Here is a 22,601-nt window from a genome sequence, read left to right on the forward strand (position 1 = left end):
CAGAAATAAATAGGGTGTAAGGAATATCTATAATTCTGAAGCATGTTCCTGTGAGGATGATAAAAAGAGCAAGTAAGGGAGAAAGGAAAGGACCTAGAGAAGAATTAAATAAAAGCAATTTATAGGATGTGTCAAAGTCTCCTAGAGTTTCAAGAAAGAAGTGCTGATTTTCACTGATTATTTACCATGACACACACACACACACACACACACACACACACACACACACCATACCAGAGGATTTAAGATTTTGAGGAAAAGATAGAAAAGATCATCAAAGTCAGACACAGAGTTAGACATACAAAGGGGTTATAATACTATTACAAAATCAGAATTAGAATGCTACGGTCATTAAAGCATTTGAGTTTCTTGATGTAAAACTAGTCTTGCAAAAGAAGAAAGGATACTTTTAACTCAGTCAAGCATGTAGTTAGTTTTGCAGTAATAGCCAATTTAGTAAAGGTTTGAGCTTGAGTTTACTCACATATAAAATTCTACCTGCAGAAGCCTACCTTATATATTTACTACAAAAACAAGAGTATGTCAGCTAATTAGAATTTTATGTACAACAAGTATGATTGTGATCAATTTTGTCTGTAAAAAGAACTTCTTTTGAGCAGATGTTATTGTTGTCTAAGAAGGTTACTATGAATAAGCTTATTCCAGTTCTTTCTAAACTCTGGCATTCTTTTATCTTATATTCTCACTCTTTCTCACTCTTTGCTTCAACTGCCTTTTCTGACCTTTAATGCATGAACTGCACAAACTGAACAGAAATTATGAAGGAATTCATCTAACTCAACTGTACTATATGGACTGCACTGACTGACTGGACTGATTCAACCCTCTCTCTCCCTGAACTGCTCTTTTTTTTTCTCTTTTTTTTATTACGTATTTTCCTCAATTACATTTCCAATGCTATCCCAAAAGTCCCCCATACCCCTCCCACTTCCCTACCCACCCATTCCCATTCTTTTGGCCCTGGCATTCCCCTGTATTGGGGCGTATAAAGTTTGCAAGTCCAATGGGCCTCTCTTTTCAGTGATGGCCTGAACTGCTCTTAAGTAGCCTTTCTTTTCTGTTTATCTGTTCTCTTGAGATTGGGTGTATCCTATTTTTGATACATTCTGACAAATCTTTCTCTGATTTGTCACTTTGTCCCTAAATTAGACATTATTGTTTCTAATAAATAGTATTACTAAAGGTATGTCTATATTTCATCTAAAGGGATTAAAGTTTCATGGCATATCTCCATTCCAGCTGTATCATATAGACCTAGGTCTTTGGATGTGATCTCTTGCCAGAGCAACTATGTTATTGGATTAAAGTTCCTCATTTGTTTGTTTCACTTTCTTGGTTTTGATATTATTATACTCTTATTTGTGCCTGATATTAGCATTGGAAGGCCAGTGTTCGGGTAAATGGAGTCCCATGCACATTTCCTTGGTAGAGATGAACATGAGTTGCTATTTTTAAATTAGCAATGGAAATATTAGTGAGAACTTGAAAAAATGTATCTTCTTAAAAGCATAGGGATTCAGAGAAATTCTATTACTAGAGAAAAAGACTGATATATCTTGAAACTCAGGCCATTGTAACTCTCCTACATTATGAAATAATGTGTCCAAAACATTTCAATCTTTCATATTATTTTCTGACTTCACAGGTGCCTGGTTCTAATTTTGTCTCCTGGGTCATCTTGAGGGAGTCCAAGTGTCATACTGGTACGAATAGGTATAATTATACTTAAATAAAATTACTACCTACTAGGAAAGTAAGGAGAATTATTCTCCAGTGGTCAGAACTAAGAAGAGTAGAGGAAAATGGTAGAAATAACATAAAAAGATATATTATTGCCATGTAAAATTCCTTACAATTTGAATTAAATCTGGGACACAGTATTTTTAAGATGATAAAGATCACTTTCAAATATATGTTCTGGACTACACCCTATTTTGTTCACTGTTTTATTTCTATTTTCTTGAATATTTTATATTAATTTGTAAGAACTTTAATTTTCAAAATCAAAGAACAGATGACTCAATGGCTGACTAGAAATAAATGAAAGAAGTTGTGAAAGAAACTCATATAAAGATGAGAAAATGTCCTTAGGAAATGTCTCTAATCCCATATAACTCTGAGGTAATACACACTGGTAAAAGGCTGTTGGAAAACCCATGAAAATAGGAAAGTGAAAATCAAAGTAAAATCAATGTAAGGAGACTTTTGTTGTTGGTCATACTCAGTGTTAGATCACGTTTCAAATACAGGAAATATGGGAAGAGAGATAAATTCGGGTGAGAAGGTTGAAAATGCACTGTCTAAAGGATAGCAAATATTAGATAGCTTTAACATGTTTTTTCAACAGCAGGATTCTAAGGCTTTGCTGACATAGGGAATTAACATCAAAACAATGGCATGGAACACAGTAAAGATTTTTCCTATGTAAGGATAACTCACTTTGGTCTGGTTTGCTACTCTTTTGTTTCTTATAGACAATTAAATCTAGCAGGAAACTGAAATTTGAAGGAAGACTGTACAGTAGAAATTGTCAACTTCTTTTTGCAGGCCCTTATTTGTCAAAGTGAAAGATTTCAACTGGGGACATAAACAAGGAAGTAATCTCACCACTGCTTGAAATGAACATTATATAAGCTGTCATTCCCAAATCAGAGGTGTGGATGGGCCTGAAAAATAACTGTGAGATTCACAACAACCAATGTCACTTAGATAATCACTCTAGCACTCTGATGTTTCCTGGTTTAAAAAACCTAGCAGCAAATGGTATCAAATATAGTCTTTGCAAAGAATACTTATTCTACAGTCAAAGTGAGAGTCTTTTTTTTTTCGTTAATAAATTAAGAACATGTTCTGTATTGACATAAACTAATATTGCCAATATTGTTCAATTTATCAAACAAGAGGTAGGCACAAATATATTGAGGACATAATGTTGTGTGGGAAGATATCAACAGACCTACCCATGTGTAAAATTATGGGAATTATACTATGATTGCTTAGCAATATATGCCCAATGGTATAATAATGACATTAATATCTGGAAGGTATTTAACAGGTGTGTGATTGGACTTAAGTCATGATCACTAAGAAGGAACTAATGACTGATACTGGAAACCTAGTCAGGCCCTTGTAGGTGGTAGGTGATGAACCAGTAATTAACACTTTGCTATCTAAAACAATACAGTATCTAATTTACATTTCTCTACTTATCTTTATAGATAAAGATAGTTCTCACACTTTATAAAGAATGTTCTTTTTGCAGAAAGCAAAGGGTACTACAAAGAACCACAGTTCATGAAAGCACAACAAATAAGTGACTGCTAGATTGTACATCCCCCAGATTGGACATCTATAGCATAATCCCTACATATTTGAGGCTGATGAACCATTGTAGAATAAAAAGTGGAAAGATTTTAAGAGACTCAGGACAGGAACAATGTCCTCTCAACAGGAGAGTAATATTACACCTATAAACTCCCCAAAATATGGCTACCTATGTGAACTCATACTGTTCCCGCATGGATGGAAGTAGGGCACATGGATCCCACACTTACTAGAAGAGCCATAGGGAGCAGATGACTGCTGAGAGAAGTAGAATAAGTTTTTTAACAGGTAAACTTTACCTGATAAGTTGGCTATGTTGAATTGGCCAGACCTACACCACACCCAGATAACATTAATAGAATTCAGTACACACACACACACACACACACATGCATGCACCTATGTATATCTATACCTATACATATACCTACATCTATACTTATCAAATCATCTATATTAACAATACAAACTGTATATGATAAGAACACAAATTTGAGAGTAAACAAAGGGGCATGGGATATGCAGGGTGGAGTAAAAGAATATATAAGAATATATTTTATCTATGCATGAACTTCTTAAAAGAAAATAAAAATAACCATTTAATTGCTAGACCTCTATTGAAAACAGATTTTATGATATATTTAAATTATATAGTTATCAAATTAGTATATACTATAAAAGATAAAAATGATAAATCCAAACTTCTGTGACTTAATAAATAACAATCTGGCTTACCTTACTCATGAATAGAGTTAATCTTAAATTCATTTGCCATATTATTTTCGTTGATTATCAGTAATCTACATTTTCAGGTTTTATTATAACTGTCTAGGTTTTCAATGGGAATTAAATTCTGCTTCTTTCTTTTCTGATTTAGTGAGGGCAGATTTTCTAAAATTTCATATCACATTCTACTACTGAAACATACCGAGGGAAACACTATACACAAAGGCCAGATGGTCTAAAGTATAAAAAGTAAAGATAAGGACAAATGTAACTTTAATTAGTAAAACATGAGAATGATCTATCTTATGTCTGAGGGGATTGTTTTAAAAGGTTTTAATTTTTATGTGTTTGAGTGGTATGTGCAAATGCAAGCATACAAAGTATATGCATCTTGTCAACACAGGCTAGAAGAGGTCACTGGTTCTCCTAGAACAGGATTTATAAATGAATATGCACTTCAAGATAAAGCTCACCTCTACACAGAGATGAGAATTTTTACATATCTTAATGCTTTACAGATACATAACTATTTTATATATTTCTCAGTGTGCTTAAAATTTTGCAAAAATAAATTATTAATACAAGAAAAAGATACAAACATGAAAACAAATATGGTTCCTATAAATTTGTATGTTCCAGGTTGGTTTTCAGTAGACTAACTAAATTTGTTCATCAATTAGGTTTACTATCATCCAGGAGAGTGATAAATATTTGCCTGGTAGACAGTGACACCAGAATGAAACTATATTTTAACTTCTGAACTTGAACTTTCTTGAACCTGTAAACTCTGACAATTAGAATATTTTTTATTTTCCTTTTTTCAAAAATGGAAAGACTACATGCTTTCCATTAAAAGCCCGAGGCAACAGTTAACATTTTCCTTTCTTTTCCTAGGCAAAAATGCTTCTTTTCATAATATCTCTTGACACTTTATACAGTAGAGCTTATCTTATTGAGTAATGTGGAGACCTGAACATTTGCATTTTTAAATGTGACTGATTCTCAATTTACCTGCTTACTTTCAACTTGTGAGGTAGAGTAATTGTAGGCCCAATTCCAATCATGATATATAATTATCTCTGTCTGTCTATGTCTATCTATCTATCTATCTATCTATCTATCTATCTATCATCTATCTATCTGTCTATCAAATATGTAACTGTCTGTCAGTATTTCTATGTATCTATCTCAATGATACTGTTTATTAATGGCTTAACTGATCTTGATTTCTGTTACCAACATCAGATCAATGCTCATATTTCTTTCTTAGTAATTTTTTCTTGTGGCATGAGCCACTATAATATAAAATTACTTCATTCCAGTCTACCATCTGCACCCTTGAGCTGAGGATATTCCACAGCCCACTGTGCACCATTCCCTCCAGAGAGGTGCATTTCCATGGGTGCTTTCACTCCAAGACTCAGAGGTGAGATAGTCACTTCCTCTCTGATAATTTTCTGGAGCAGAGCAGTAAGGAGCACTCAGGGCACAGGAACAGTGGAACAGCTGGGCCAGGATCCTTCCTGTAATCATCTGTACCGAGAGAATAGGCTGTTCCAGGGCCTTCTGTACACAAGTTTCGGCAGGAGAGATGGACTCCTAGGAGTGCTAGCATCGGCTTAAAGATTCACAGGAGGGACAAGCTCCAGGCAGAGATGGCAAGACCATCTAACACCATTGCTAACCAGATAGTGAAAGGCAAATGTAAGAATCTTACCAATAGAAACCAAGGCTACTTGGTATCATCAGAACCCAGTTCTTGCACCACAGCAAGTCTTGGATATCCCAACACACTGGAAAAGCAAGATGTGAATTTAAAGTCACATCTCATGATGCTAATACAGGATGTTAAGAATGACATAAATAACTCCCTTAAAGAAATACAAGTTAACACAGGAAAATGGGCAGAATACCTTAATGAGGAAACACAAAAATCTCCTAAAGAATTACAGGAATACACAAAAAAACAGGAAAAGGAATTGAACAAAACCATCGAGGATCTAAAAATGGAAGTAGAAACAACAAAGAAATCATAAACACAGACAATCCTGGAGATAGAAAACCTAGGAAAGAGATCTGGAGTTAGAGATTCAAGCATTACCAACAAAATACAATAAAGAGAAGTGAGTATCTCAGGGGCAGAAGGCACGATAGAAAACATTGACACAACAATCAAAGAAAAAGCAAAAATGCAAAATGATCCTAACCCAAAATATCCAGAAAATCCAGGACACAATGGGAAGACCAAAACTAAGGATAATAGGTACAGAATAGAGCAAAGATTCCCACCTTAAAGGGTCAGTAAATATCTTCAACACAATTATAGAAGAAAACTTTCCTAACCCAAAGAAAGAAATGCCCATGAACATACAAGAAGCCTACAAAGCACCAATTAGATTTCACCAGAAAAGAAATTCCTCCCAACACATAATAATCAAAACACCAAATGCACAAAACAAAGAAAGAATATTAAAAGCAGTAAGGGAAAAATGTCAAGTAACATATGAAGGCAGAGCTATTAGAACTAATTCAAACTTCTCACCAGAGACTATGAAAGCCAGAAGATCCTGGGGAGATGTCATCCAGACCCTAAGAGAACAAAAATGACAGCCAAGACTCACATACCCTGCAAAAGTCTCAATTACCATACATGGAGAAAGCAAGATATTCCATGACAAAAACGATTTGACACAATATTTCTCCACAAATCCAGCCATTCAAAGGATGATAAATGTAAAACTCCAACACAAGGAGGGAAACTACACCCTAGAAAAAGCAAGAAAATTATTTTCAAAAAAACAGAATTCTACCTCTAACAAAAATGACAGGAAGCAGCAGACTTGGAAGAGTGAGCGAGTGGACTGCAGAAGCAACACAGCTTCTGAGACAGGCAGAAGTGACACAGCTTCTGGGAAAGACCCCGTTTCAGGCTCCAGACATCTGGGCACCTTCTCTGCCAGAGGAGAGGTGTCCACCCTAGAGGGCACTGCCGGAACAGGTGAGGGAGCAATCTTGGGTCCCAGGTCCCTCAGAGACCAGTCTACGCAGGTCAGATCACGGGCTGTGAAGAGTGAGCGAGAGGACTGCAGAAGCAACATAGCTTCTGGGACAGGCAGAAGCAACACAGCTTCTGGGACAGACCCCATTTCGGGCTCCAGACATCCGAGTACTTTCCCCACCAGAGGAGAGGTGCCCCCCCCAAGGGCTTTGCCATATCAGGTGAGGGAGCCATCTTGGGTCCTGGGTCTCTCAGAGACTAGTCTGTGCAGGTGAGAATGCAGACTATAGAAGCAACACAGCTCCTGGGACAGGCAGAAACAACACAGCTTCTGGGATAGACCCCATTTTGGGCTCATGGCATGTGGGTACCTCCCAGCCAGAGGACAGGTATCTGCCCAGGAGGGCTATGACCTCCTGACTGGGAGAGAGAGAGCCATCTTGTGTCTCGTGTCCCTCGGAGACCAGTCTGTGCAGGTAAGCATGCAGACTGCAGAGACAACACATCTTCTCGGACAGGCCCTGTTTCAGGCCTTCATCTTCAGCCAGGAGGCAGGTCTGAATGCCAGATATCTGTGTGCCTTCCCTGCAAGAGAAGAGCTTGCCTGCAGAGAGTACTCTGACCACTGAGACTCAGGAGAGAGCTAGACTCCCAGTTCTGCTGACAAAGGCTAACAGAATCACAGGAAGAACAAGCTTCAACCAGAGACAACTATAACAACAAACTCCAGAGATTACTAGATGGTGAAAAGCAAACTTAAGAATCTCACTAACAGAAACAAAGACCACTCACCATCATCAGAACCCAGCACTTCCACCTAAGCAAGTCCTGGATATCCCAACACACCCGAAAACAAGACTCGGATTTAAAAACATATCTCATAATACTGGTTCAAGAAGGGCATTAATAACTCACTTAAATAAATACAGGAGAACACTGCTAAAGAGGTAGAAGTCCTTAAAGAATTACAGGAAAATACAACCAAACAGGTGATAGAGTTGTAAAAAACCATCCAAGACCTAAAAATGGAAGTAGAAACAATAAAGAAAACCCAAAGTGAGACAACGCTGGAGATAGAAACCCTAGGAAAGAAATCTGTAACCATAGATGCAAGCATCAGCAACAGAATGCAATATATGGAAGAGAGAATCTCAGGTACAGAAGATTCCATAGAGAACATGGGCAGAGCAATCAAAGAAAATGCAAAATGCAAAAAGATTCTACCTGAAAACATACAGGAAATCGAGGACACAATGAGAAGACTAAACCTATGTATAATAGGAGTAGATGAGAATGAAGATTTTCAACTTAAAGGGCTAGCAAATATCTTCAACAATATTAAAGAAGAAAACTTCCCAAACCTAAAGAAAGAGATGTGCATGAACATACAAGAAGCCTGCAGAACTCAAAATAGAGTGGACCAGAAAAGAAATTCCAACTGACACATAATAATCAGAACAGCAAATGCACTAAATAAAGATAGAATATTAAAAACAATAAGAAAAAAAGGTTAAGTAAAATATAAAGGCAGGCCTATTAGAATTACACTAGACTTCTCACCAGAGACTATGAAAGCCAGAAGATCCTAGACAGATGTTATACTGACCCTAAGAGAACACAAATGCCAACCCAGGCTACTATAACCAACAAAACTCTCAATTACCATAGATGGAGAAACCAAAGTACTGCATGATACAACCAAATTTACACAATATATTTCCATGAATCCAGCCCTTCAAAGGATAATAAAGGGAAAACTAGAACACAAGGACTGGAACTACACCATAGAAAAAGCAAGAAAGTAATCCTTCAACACACCTAAAAGGAGACACCCACAAGAACAGAATCCCAACTTTAATAACAATAATAACAGGAAGCAACAATTAATTTTCTTCAATTTCTCTTAACATCAATGGACTCAATTCCCCAATAAAAGGACAGACTACTAACAGACTGTCTACACAAACAGGACAGAACATTTTGTTGCTTTCAGGGAAAAGTACAGACACTACCTGAGAGTGAAAGGATGGAAAACAATTTTCCAAGCAAATGGTCCAAAGAAACAAGCTGGAGGAGCCATTCTAATATCGAATAAAATTGACTTCCAACCCAAAGTTATCAAAAAAGACAAGGAGGAGCACTTCATACAAATCAAAGGTAAAATCTACCAAGATGAACTCTCAATTATTAAAGAAACTTTAGTAAAGATCAAAGCACACATTGCACCTCACACTATAATAGTGGGAGACTTCAACACCCCACTCTCACCAATGGACAGATCCTGGAAAGAGAAACTAAACAGAGACACATGGAAACTAACAGAAGTTAAGAAACAAATGGATTTAATAGTTATCTACAGAACATTTTATACAAAAACAAAAGGATATACCTTGTTCTCAGCGCCACATGGTACCTCCTTCAAAACTGACCATATAATTGGTCAGAAAACAAGCCTCCACAGATACAAAAATATTGAAATTATCACATGCATCCTAACTGATGAGCACGGACTAAGGCTGATCTTCAATAACAACATAAATAATAGAAAGCCAACATTTACGTGGAAACTGAACAACACTTCTCAATGGTTACTTGGTCAAGGATGAAATAAAGAAAGAAAATAAAGACTTTTTATAGTTTAATGAAAATGAAGCCACAACATAGCCAAACTTATGGGACACAATGTGTTGTGGCCGGATAGCAGCTCACATGTCTGGGCTCTAGTCTGGGAAAGCATCTTGGAATCTGCAAGAGAAGGGGTAGGGGGTAGGCAGCACAATAAAGATGGAACCAAGGCAACCAGTCTGATTAAAGTTCAATTTTACTATTTCTGACACTTGGTTATGAAGCAGGAGAAGGGACCCTTTCCCGCCAAATCATCCTGGAGTAAAGTTGCAGGTGACCACGTGTTTGACTCCAGAACAGCTGCAGTGGGAATGGCAGAAAAATAGGGCGGCAAGCTCCGCCCCGATGATCTCTTCTGAAACCTGAGCAAACATGTTTAAGGCAAGGGAGGTTACATCTCCTCCCTGTTGTTAATATAAAAAAGAAAAGGCTGGGTTCTGGCATAAAATTTATTTATGCCCTATAGTTCTACCTGAATTCTTAGGGCCTAATGAAGAAACCTGTCTCATTGGGATTTCTTAACTTTTCTTATGGAAAACCATATCTGGATAAGACTGTCTTTTCTGTTCTTGTAAACATCTAGCAGACTAGCCCTGAGCTGTTGACTCTGTCTTTTAAATGTTAATTAGTTACTGAATAGGTAACTTCCTAGTTGAAATTTTTACTGAATACCAAGTAGTCAGCTGCATGGTCCTTCTAGGGCATTGGGACACTGGTGAGGACTGACTTACAAATATGAAAGGCACTTTATTATAACACTGAAGGAGAGTACATGGATTTTCCTCTGCATTCTTGGATGATGGTGGTGTACAGAGAGGAGGGGCTGACGACTGTCTCTGTAGCACAGGGCCAATTGGCTTTTTAGGATGGGAGGCTGTGAAGGGCTTGCCCTTCTAACTGTACAGTCTCCAACCTCTCTCCCCCCTATTAATTAAGCTTTATAAGGTCATGGTTAACTGAGGTGATCAAATGATTGTCTCATCCTTAGATGAGTGGGCTTTAACCATGGCTCGGGGGATATTGACCCTATTCCTCCCATGGGTACTGTCATAACCCACACTTGTGGCTCTTGGAATCTTTTGGGGAGGGGAGACAGAGCCTTAGAAAGATATTCTTGAATGTAACTGGAACTAGATACCAATCTCCATCTAAACCAGGTGTAACTCACAGTGAACTCAGAAATGGTCAACCTGGACCTTCCCCTGCAGTAAATTTCTGCACCCAAGCTGGTACTCATACCATATACGTATGATCATGAATCAGTATGCACAGTTCTGAGTACTGTGTAGCTCTTAAAGGAGAATTGTCAACCTCAGATTTAGCAAGGCCTCAACAAGAATTATGTCACTAGTAACACCACAATTTGTGGCTTTTAGGCTATATTAGGAGCTGGAGGTCACCCTCTTCATCTCTGTTATTTCCACAGCTTGAGGAACTAAGGGGACCTTGCAATAACAGCAAGGGTGGAAAACCAGATACCAGCTAAGGGACTATGCCCGTCTCTCAGAATAAAAACCAATTTCTTCTAATATTTGAAATTTTCGCCTTTCTAGCCCTCATAGCAAACTTAAATCTCAAATCAGACCGAAAGCCACAATACGTGCTGGAATGTTTTAGAATGAAAATAGCAGCTGCCACCTGTAGGCTATTGGGGACCAGGATGCATGGCCCTGCAGTCAGGCTGAAGGTGTTGATTGACCTGCTTGAAAATGAGATCCAGACAATGAGAAAGTAACACTGCAAATCTTCTTTTGAGGAAGTCCAGGTACATTATTCAGTTGCAAATTAGCAAGGCTCAAGCTCAGTCTCCTTGTTGGGGAGCTGGTTTTTAGAATTAGTAAAAAGGCCAGAGATTTTCTGGAAGTGGGGGCTGTGCTCAGAATTAACTTTGTTAGGTAATTAAGAATTTTAGTTATTTACAATAGGAATCTCTAATATTGGACTAAATATTAGACCGCTCTAAGATTGAGTTAAAATAACTGGTCACACTGAAAAAAAGAGAAAAATCATTATGACTCTACTAAATGATTAATCTTACTAAGTCAGAATAAACAGTCTCTGATGTTCTTTTGCCATAAAATTAAAAGGCTTGAAGCTAGTCTAAACTGGAAAAATGGCAAGCAAGGATGGATCTAAAACATGAACCCAATTTAGTTTCCTAGTCACTTCAATCAGGGCACTGAGTCAACTTACCTGCCAGCTCATCAAACTAATTAACCATCATGCTTCTGCAGCATTCTGAGTAGTGAACCTGTTTTTCCCTTCCCTAATAAGGTAGCTGTTTAGGATCAATCTATAAGCCAATAAGTAGATCCTTTTAAGATACTATAAAGCATTTATTAAATTTTTTTGACATCTAAATTTTAAAATTTGAAAATGAAGGTATGATTTAAATAGTGTGCTTGGGAATGTACTAAATAGTATATACGGGGATATACTTTTCCCCTCCTTGTCTTTAAGAAGTTAAAGTATTAAAGTTTTACAACATCTAATCCTTAGAATTAATAACTTGTTGACAACATGTTTTTAAATACTTGACTGAGAGGGCAATGACTAATTGCACTTTCAATCCTTTTTCTCTTCTTTTTTAAAATTATTTTTATTAGGTATTTTCCTCATTTACATTTCCAATGCTATCACAAAAGTCCCCCATACACTCCCCCCACTCTCCATCCCACCCACTCCCACTTTTTGGCACTGGCATTCCCTGCACTGGGGCATATAAAGTTTGCATGACCAATGGGCCTATCTTTGCAGTGATGGCCAACTAGGCCATCATTTGATACATATGCAGCTAGAGACAAGAGCTCCGAGGTACTGGTTAGTTCGAATTGTTGTTCCACCTATAGGGTTGCAGATCCCTTTAGCTCCTTGGGTACTTGCTCTAGCTCCTCCATTGGGGTCCCTGTGATCCATCCAATAGCTGACTGTGAGCATCCACTTCTGTGTTTGCTAGGCCCCGGCTTAGTCTCACAAGAGACAGCTCTATCTGGGTCCTGTCAGCAAAATCTTACTAGTGTATGCAATGGTGTCAGCGTTTGGAGGCTGATTATGGGATGGATCCCTGGATATGGCAGTCTCTAGATGGTCCATCCTTTTGTCTCAGCTCCAAACTTTGTCTCCGTAACTCCTTCCATGGGTGTTTTGCTCCCAATTCTAAGAAGGGGCAAAGTGTCCACATTTTGGTGTTTGTTCTTCTTGAGTTACATGTGTTTCACAAATTGGATCTTATATCTTGGGTATTCTAAGTTTCTGGGCTAATATCCACTTATCAGTGAGTACATATCATTTGAGTGCTTTTGTGATTGTGTTACCTCACTCAGGATGATGCCCTCCAGGTCCATCCATTTGCCTAGGAATTTCATAAATTCATTATTTTTAATAGCTGAGTAGTAGTCCATTGTGTAAATGTACATTTTTTGTATTTATTACTCTGTTGAGGGGCATCTGAGTTCGTTCCAGCTTCTGGCTATTATAAATAAGGCTGCTATGAGCATAGTGGAGCATGTCTTTCTTACTAGTTGGAACATCTTCTGGATATATGCCCAGTAAAGGTATTGCTGGGTCCGCCAATAGTACTATGTCCAATTTTCTGAAGAACCGCCAGACTGATATCCAGAGTGGTTGTACAAGCTTGCAATCCCACCAAAAATGGAGACATGTTCCTCTTTCTCCAAATCCTTGCCAGCATCTGCTGTCAACTGAATTTTTGAACGTAGTCATTCTGACTGGTGTGAGATGGAATCTCAGGGTTGTTTTGATTTGCATTTCCCTGATGATTAAGGATGCTGAACATTTTTTCAGGTGCTTCTCAGTGATTCCATATTTCTCAGGTGAGAATTCTTTGTTAAACTCTGAGCCCAATTTTTAATGGGGTTATTTGATTTTCTGGAGTCCGTCTTCTTGAGGTCTTTATATAAATATATATTGGATATTAGTTCCTATTTGATTTAGGATAGGTAAAGATCCTTTCCCAATCTGTTGGTGGCCTTTTTGTCTTATTTACAGTGTCCTTTTCCTTACAGAAGCTTCGCAGTTTTATGAGGTTTCATTTGACAATTCTCGATCTTAAAGCACAAGCCATTGAAGTTCTATTCAGGAATTTTTTCCCCTGTGCCCATATCTTCGAGGCTTTTCCCCATTTTCTCCTCTATAAGTCTCAGTGTCTCTGGTTTGATGTGGAGTTCCTTGATCTGCTTAGATTTGACCTTAGTACAAGGAGATAGGAATGGATCAATTTGCATTCTTCTACATGATAACCACTAGTTGTGCCAGCACCATTTGTTGAAAATGCTGTCTTTTTTCCACTGGATGGTTTTATCTCCCTTGTCAAAGATCAAGTGACCACAGGTGTGTGGGCTCATTTCTGGGTCTTCAATTCTATTCCATAGGTCTATTTGTCTGTCGCTATACCAGTGACATGCAGTTTTTATCACAACTGATCTGTAGTACAGCTTTAGGTCAGGCATGGTGATTTCATCAGCGGTTCTTTTATCCTTGAGAAGAGTTTTTGCTATCCTAGGTTTTTTGTTATTCCAGATGAATTTGCAGATTGCTTTTTCTAATTCGTTGAAAACTTGAGTTGGAAATTCGATGGAGATTGCATTGATTCTGTAGATTGCTTTTGGCAAGGTAGCCATTTTTACAAAATTGATCGTGCTAATCCATGAGCATGGGAGATCTTTCCATTTTCTGAGATCTTCTTTAATTTCTTTCTTCAGAGACTTGAAGTTTTTATCATACAATTCTTTCACTTCCTTAGTTAGAGTCACGCCAAGATAATTTATATTATTTGTGACTATTGAGAAGGGTGTTGTTTCCCTAATTTCTTTCTCAGCCTGTTTATTCTTTGTGTAAAGAAAACCCATTGACTTGTTTGAGTTAATTTTATATCCAGCTATTTCACCGAAGCTGTTTATCAGGTTTAGGAGTTCTCTCGTGGAATTTTTAGGGTCACTTATATATATTATCATATCATCTGCAAAAAGTGATATTTTGACTTCATCTTTTCCAATTTGTATCCCCTTGATCTTTTTTTGTTGTTGAATTGCTCTGGCTAGGACTTCAAGTACAATGTTGAATAGGTAGGGAGAAAGTAGGCAGCCTTGTCTAGTCCCTGATTTTAGTGGGATTGCTTCAAGCTTTTCACCATTTACTTTGATGTTGGCTACTGGTTGGCTGTAGATTACTTTTATCATGTTTAGGTATGGGCCTTGAATTCCTGATCTTTCCAAGACTTTTATCATGAATGGGTGTTGGATTTTGTCAAATGCTTTCTCCATGTCTAAGGAGATGATCACGTGATTTTTATCTTTGAGTTTTTTTATATAATGGTTTACATTGATGGATTTCTGTGTATTAAAACATCCCTGCATCCCTGGAATAAAACCTACTTAATCAGGATGGATGATTGTTTTAATGTGTTCTTGGATTCGGTTAGGGAGAATTTTATTGAGTATTTTTGCATTGATATTCACAAGGGAAATTGGTCTGAAGTTCTGTATCTTTGTTGGATCTTTCTGTGTTTTTGGTATCAGAGTAATTGTGGATTCATAGAATGGTTGGGTAGAGTACCTTCTACTTCTATTTTGTGGAATAGTTTGTGCAGAACTGGATTTAGATCTTCTTTGAAGGTCTGATAGAACTCTGCACTAAACTCATCTGGTCCAGTGCTTTTTTTAGTTGGGAGACTATTAATGAGTGTTTCTATTTCTTTAGGGGTTATGGGACTATTTAGATCGTTAACTTAATACTGACCTAAATATGGTACCTGGAAATTGGTCCATTTCATCCAGGTTTTTCCAGTTATTTTGAGTATAGTCTTTTGTAGAAGGATCTGATGTTGTTTTGGATTTCTTCAGGATCTGTGTTATGTCTCCCTTTTCATTTCTGATTTTGTTAATTAGGATGCTTTCCCTGTGCCCTCTAGTAGGTCTGGATCTGGGTTTATCTATCTTGTTGATTTTCTCAAAGAACTAGCTCCTCATTTGGTTGATTATTTCAATAATTCTTCTTGATTCCACTTGATTGATTTCACCCCTGAGTTTAATTATTTCCTGCAGTCTACTCCTCTTGGGTGAATTTTCTTCCATTTTTTCTAGAGCTTTAAGGTGTGTTGTCAATCTGCTAGAGTGTGCTCTCTCTAGTTACTTTTTGGAGGCAGTCAGAGCTATGAGATTCCCTCTTAGAAATGCTTTCATTTTGTCCCATTAGTTTGGGTATGTTGTGGCTTCCTTTTTAAATAAACTCTAAAAAGTCTTTAATTTCTTTCTTTATTCCTTCCTTGACCAAGGTATCATTGAGAAGAGTGTTGTTCATTTTCCACGTGAATGTTGGCTTTCGATTATTTATGTTGTTATTGAAGACCAGCCTTAGTCCATGGTGGTATGATAGGATGCATGGGACAATTTCAATATTTTTGTATTTGTTGAGGCCTGTTTTGTGACCAATTATATGGTCATCTTTGGAGAAGTTACCATGAGGTGCTGAGAAGAAGGTTTATCCTTTTGTTTTAGGATAAAATGTTTTTTTGATATCTGTTAAGTCCATGTGTTTCATAACTTCTGTTAGTTTCACTGTGTCCCTTTTTAGTTTCTGTTTCCAAGATCTGTCCATTGATGAAAGTGGTGTGTTGAAGTCTCCCACTTTTCCACTATTATTGTATGAGGTGCAATGTGTGCTTTGAGCTTTACTAAAGTTTCTTTAATGAATGTGGATGCCCTTGAATTTGGATCATAGATATTCAGAATTGAGAGTTCTGCTTGGAGGATTTTACCTTTCATGAGTATGAAGTGTCCCTCCTTCTCTTTTTTGATAACTTTGGGTTGGAAGTCGATTTTATTCGATATTAGAATCGCTACTCCAGCTTGTTTCTTCAGACTATTTGCTTGGAAAATTGTTTTCCAGCCTTTCATTATGAGGTAGTATCTGTCTTTTTCCCTGTGATGGGTTGCCTGTAAGCAGCAGAATATTGGGTCCTGTTTGTGTAGCCAGTCTGTTAGTAGATGTCTTTTTATTGGGGAATTGAGTCCATTGATATTAAGAGATATTAAGGAAAAGTAATTATTGCTTCCTAATATTTTTGTTGTTAGAGATGGCATTCTGTTCTTGTGGCTGTCTTATTTTTGGTTTGTTGAAGGATTACTTTCTTGCTTTTTCTAGGACATGGTTTCTGTCCTTGTATTTTTTTTTCTGTTATTATCCTTTGAAGGACTGGATTCGTGGAAAGATAATGTGTGAATTTGGTTTTGTCCTGGATTACCTTGGTTTCTCCATCTATGGTAACTGAAAGTTTGGCTGGGAATAGTAGCCTGGGCTGGCATTTGTGTTCTCTTAATGTCTGTATAACATCTGTCCAGGATCTTCTGGCTTTCATAGTCTCTGGTGAAAAATCTTGTGTAATTCTGATAGGCCTGCCATTATATATTACTTGAGCTTTTTCCCTTACTGCTTTTAATATTCTATCTTTATTTAGTGCTTTTGTTGTTATGATTATTATGTGTTGGGAGGAATTTCTTTTCTGGTCCAATCTATTAGGAGTTCTGTAGGCTTCTTGTATGTTCATGGGCATCTCTTTCTTTAGATTTGGGAAGTTTTCTTCTATTATTTTGTTGAAGATATTTGCTGGCCCTTTAAGTTGAAAATCTTCATTCTCATCCACTCCTATTATCTGTAATTTTGGTATTCTCTTTGTATCCTGGATTTCCTGGATGTTTTGATTTAGGATCTTTTTGCATTTTTTATTTTCTTGGATTGTTGTGCCCACGTTCTCTATGGAATCTTCTGCACCTGAGATTCTCTCTTCCATCTCTTGTATTCTGTTGCTGATGCTCACATCTATGGTTCCCTATTTCTTTCCTAGGGTTTCTATATCCAGCTTTGCCTCACTTTGGGTTTTCTTTATTGTGTCTACTTCCCTTTTTAGGTCTTAGATGGTTTTATTCAATTCCATCACATGTTTCGTCGTGTTTTCCTACAATTCTTTAAGGAATTTTTGTGCTTCTTCTTTAATATCTTCTACCTGTTTAGCAGTGTTTTCCTGTATTTCTTTAAGTGAGTTATTAAAGTCCTTCTTGATGTTCTCTACCATCATCATGAGATATGCTTTTAAATCCAGGACTATCTTTTCGGGTGGGTTGGGTGCCCAGGACTGGGTGGGGTGGGAATGTTGCATTCTGATGATGCTGAATGATCTTGGTTTCTGTTAGTAAGATTCTTACGTTTGCCTTTCGCCATCTGGTAATCTCTGGAGTTAGTTGTTATAGTTGTTCTGGTTAGAACTTGTTCCTCAGGTTAATCTGTTAGCCTTTATCAGCAGACCTGGGAAACTAGTTCTCTCCTGAGTTTCAGTGGTCAGAGTACCCTCTACAGGCAAGCTCTCCTCTTGCAGGGAACATGCCCAGATATCTGGTGTTGGAACCTGCCTCCTGGCAGAAGTTGTTATCCACTCACCAGAGGTCCTAAGATCCCATGGAGAGTCCTCTGGGGACCTTGGGTGTGTCTGCAGACTCCGTGCCCAAGGTGCTCTGGAGCTGGCACGGACCGGAAGGGACTTGTGACCCTGGTCAGGACGGGTTTTCTTCTTCCCTAATTAATGTAGTCTCATGTCCTGCGTGATTGGATTGGAGAAGAAGTTGTGTTCCAATCCCCAGAGGTCCTAAGGTCCTGTGGAGGGTCTGTGGGGACCTTGGGGGTGTCTGTAGACTCTGCCCAAGGTGCCCTGGTGCTGGCGCTGACCAGAAGAGACCTCAATCCTTTTTCTTAAGGAGTGGTTTTAATTAGAAAGCTTGAAAAGTTAAGAGTTTCATGTGCATAATTTTGTTTATTTATTAAGTAGAAATAAGAGCATTTATTTGTAGCAAATTATTAAGTAAAAGTCCTCAAGAACTAACACTATTATGTGGAAACAAGTAGAAACTGAGGATACTAAAATGAAAGAATTATACATGTACAATTTTTAAGAATACTAAAATATTATCTTAAACCATAATTCTTTAGAATATACAAAGAACGAAGTTATATATTTAATCTATCTTATATGTATGACCCATAGACTGCCTGAGATATAAATCTAGCCCAGCATTGTTTTAAGATGTCTAGGCAATTTGAACAATTTAATAAATGTCTAAAAACTGCCTTCTTAAGAGGACAGCATTTATTTTTATGAGTTGTATACGCATAAGCAATTGCAAATTTGAGAATTAATAGCATCTGAGGGATGAACAATCTTAAGCAATTTTGAGCTTTGAGATATAACATTGACTATTAATATACAAATTGAGGTTTGATTGTTCAGCATTTTAAAACACCATCTATAGCACACAACTAGATTATTTGTGTTGAAACAGGGGGAAACTTAAGAGAATAAGCATGTGATCTAATTCACATTTACTTACGTCTTATATAGGGGTTGTTATTAGACACAATAATTGGGATGTATGCATGACTGAATTTATAAAGATATAAAAGCATGCATAAAAACAATGTTTAACTCATCTTTGGGATATTGATTGTTAATCTATTTAAAATGATGGTATGTAATAGGTCAATTATTAATATTTGGCAATAACCAAATAAATTGCTATATTGAACAAGGAACATACACTAGTCAGGTTTTTAAGACACAGTTTTTGTTATAGGTATTTTAAAAATATAGGAATATACTTTACAATTCTTTATTAGTACCATAGTTGAAACTGTGCTTTGAGGTGAAAACCACTTCGACCTTGGTCATCTGCCCTTGGCCTTTCTCTCAGGCAGAAGAAACTGAAGGCAGCCCAATTTATTGTAGGCCAGAAAACTTACTCCGGTTTTTAGTGAGAAAAATATGGCTACTCTGTTTGAGGCAGGTGGAGGCTCCTGGGGCAAAGGTGAACGCAGCCCTCTCTTGAGTTCAGTGTAAGGCTGCCCTCCTTATGGCAGCCTCTAGAACCACAATAGCTCTGGGAAAGTGTGTGTCTCAAGGCCCCACCCCACAGCAGCCAGCAGCTAGCTGGGTCCACGTGGGCCAACGATCGGCTGGCAGGATGAGAAAAATGACTTTACAACGTTTTTATTGGCCAAGGAATTGTCTTGGGCACAACTAATATTTAATTACCAATGATTATAATTAATAACAAATATAAAAGCTTTCTTTATTTTTTGCAAAACTTTTTGTAGTAAACTAAAACCCTAAGTAATAAAAAGATATTGTCTCTGAATCTTTTGGGTGATAGAAATGATTTAAGGTAAACTTCCCTTGAGATGCATTAGCTAATAAAACATTTTCCACTTAGGAAACAATATACACTGAAAGATTAAAACTCTTGGCTTCTTGTAAGGAAGCAGAAATGATAAAATTTTTTTACATAATGTAGATCAATATTTAGCCATTTAGAGGCAAAATATTTTAGTTATTACAAACTCACTAGAAGTAAAACCTTTACAATCATTAATATGCAAAGGAGAGAGAAAAAGAAAGAAATCTTTGGATCTATAATCACTATATAAAAGTAGGCAAACCAGATTGTAATGCCTTGATAAATTTTACGGTCCTGTTGACTCTTTATAAACTATGAATTTGAACTTCATTAAAACAGGAACTGGCTAGATATGTAAAGAATTATTAAGTTTCTTTTGCAACATTAACTTTGGAAAAGTAAACCCCAATTTCAAAACAATGTATTACTTATAGAATTAATATTAGAAGTATTACTCTCATATTATGAAGTTTGGCTGCCAATTAAAACCTATGAATACATGCAAGCTTTAATGCTTTAATAAAGAAACATTGTTTTAAATCTTATATTTAATTTTACTTTCTAGGATAGGAACCACATTAATTATTATCTCAACTAGAAATATCTTTAGAGACCCAGCCTCTTGTCTTGCCTTATGCCATGTGTTCGAAGGACTCTAAACTTGAGTTATCAATTTTAAGGCTAACCACCTGTTACCAATGTAACAATTATTAATCTTAACTAATAACTTATGAGCTGATTGTGAAAACACGCAGAGCATATAAAAAGAACCAAATGAAACATTTACATTTAGACCAATCAGAGAACATTAATTTTTTCTAGCTACACTCATCTAATAAAAAGCACTTTATCATTTGTCAAACTCATTATTCACGATTGCAGAGAACTCTCCAGGAAAAAAACAAAAAACAAAAAAAACAAAACAACAAAAAAAAACATTCATCAGCTTTTTTTATCCTGAAACTAAGAGGCTGTACACTCTCCTTTTTTTCCTATAAGGAACAGTTTTTCCAGCAGGGGTCCTCCTGCTGTGTGTCTGTTTCCTGGTTGAAGCATGTGGCTGCTCTCAGCTTTGCAGATAAAGTTTTTTAGCCATCTTTATTATCCAACATAAAACATAGAACATTCATTCATACAGACTGGACATGAACATACATGAATTGAACATGTGAATGGACTGGTGCACCAGACATTAGACAAAGACACAGGAGGGCAGTGCACTTCTACTTTAAGGTCCAGAGAGAACAAAGCAGGGCACTCCTGAAAATTTTCTCCACTTTTTGGGACATTTTCCTCCCACATGGTGCAGTTTTTAACTGTGGCCATCCGCCTGATTATTAATTTCTTTTTAATAAACCCTTTCTTTCTAATGCCTAAAAATGTAGCTTCTGGGAGCTATGGCTAACACCTGTTATGTTCCTAGTCCCTGATAAACCTCACTGCTGAACCTAAGTGAATTAGTGCTCAGGTTTAAAGCTGTTTCAACATAGCCCATACCGACCTTATCCAGTACGAATTTCCTTTAATTATTTTCTTTTTTCATGGAGCTCCAAATCAGCAGTGCTTCTTCCAAATGTCTTCTGCTGTTTCACAGCCCTTCGTTGGGCACCAGATCTGTTGTGGCCGGCCAGTGGCTCACATGTCTGGGTTCTAGTCTGGAAAGGCATCTTGGAATCTGCAAGAGAAGGGGGGGGGTAGGCAGTGTGATAAAGATGGAACCAAGACAACAAGCCTGATCAAGGTTCGATTTTACTATTTTCAACACTTTGTTATGAAGCAGGGGAAGGGGACCTTTCCCGCCAAATCATGCTGGAGTAAAGTTGCAGGTGACCACGTGTTTGACTCCAGAACAGCAAGGTGGCAGGCAGTGGTAGCAGCAGTGGGAGTGGCAGAATGATAGGGCGGCAAGCTCCGCCCCAATGCTCTCTTCTGACAACTGAGCAAACAGGTTCCAGGCTAGGGAGTTTACAAGAATGAAGGCAGGCCTAAGAGGAAAACTCATAGCCCTGAGTGTCTCCAACAAGAAACTAGAGAGAGTGTACACTAGCACCCTGACAGCACACCTAGAATCTCTAGAACTAAAGGTAGTAAATTCACCCAAGTGGCATAGACAGCAGGAAATAATCAAACACAGGGATGAAATCAACCAAGTGGAATCAAAAAGAACTATTCAAAGAATCAACCTAATCAGGAACTTGTTCTTTGAGAAAATCAACAAGATAGATAAACCCTTAGACAGACTATCTAGAGGGCACAGGGATAGTATCCTAAGTAACAAAATCAAATATGAAAAAGGAGTCATAACCACAGAACCTGAGGAAATCCAAAACATCATCAGATCCTACTGCAAGAGACTATACTCAACAAAACTATAAAAGCTGGATTAAATGGACAACTTCCTAAACAGATACCAGGTAACAAGGTTAAATCAGGAACAGTTTATCAATCTAAACATTCCCATCTCCCCTAAAGAAATAGAAGCAGACATCAATAGTCTCCCAAACAAAAAAAGCCCAGGACCAGATGGGTTTAGTGCAGAGTTCTATCAGACCTTCAAAGAAGACCTAATTCCAACTCTCCTCAAACAATTCCACAAAATAGAAACAGAAGGTACTTTACCCAATTCATTCTATGAGGCCACAATTACTCTGATACCTAAACCACATAAA

The sequence above is a fragment of the Mus caroli genome, unplaced genomic scaffold (genome assembly GCF_978045245.1).
Source record: "Mus caroli unplaced genomic scaffold, Mus_caroli_1 scaffold_5, whole genome shotgun sequence".
NCBI classification, from domain to species: Eukaryota; Metazoa; Chordata; class Mammalia; order Rodentia; family Muridae; genus Mus; species Mus caroli.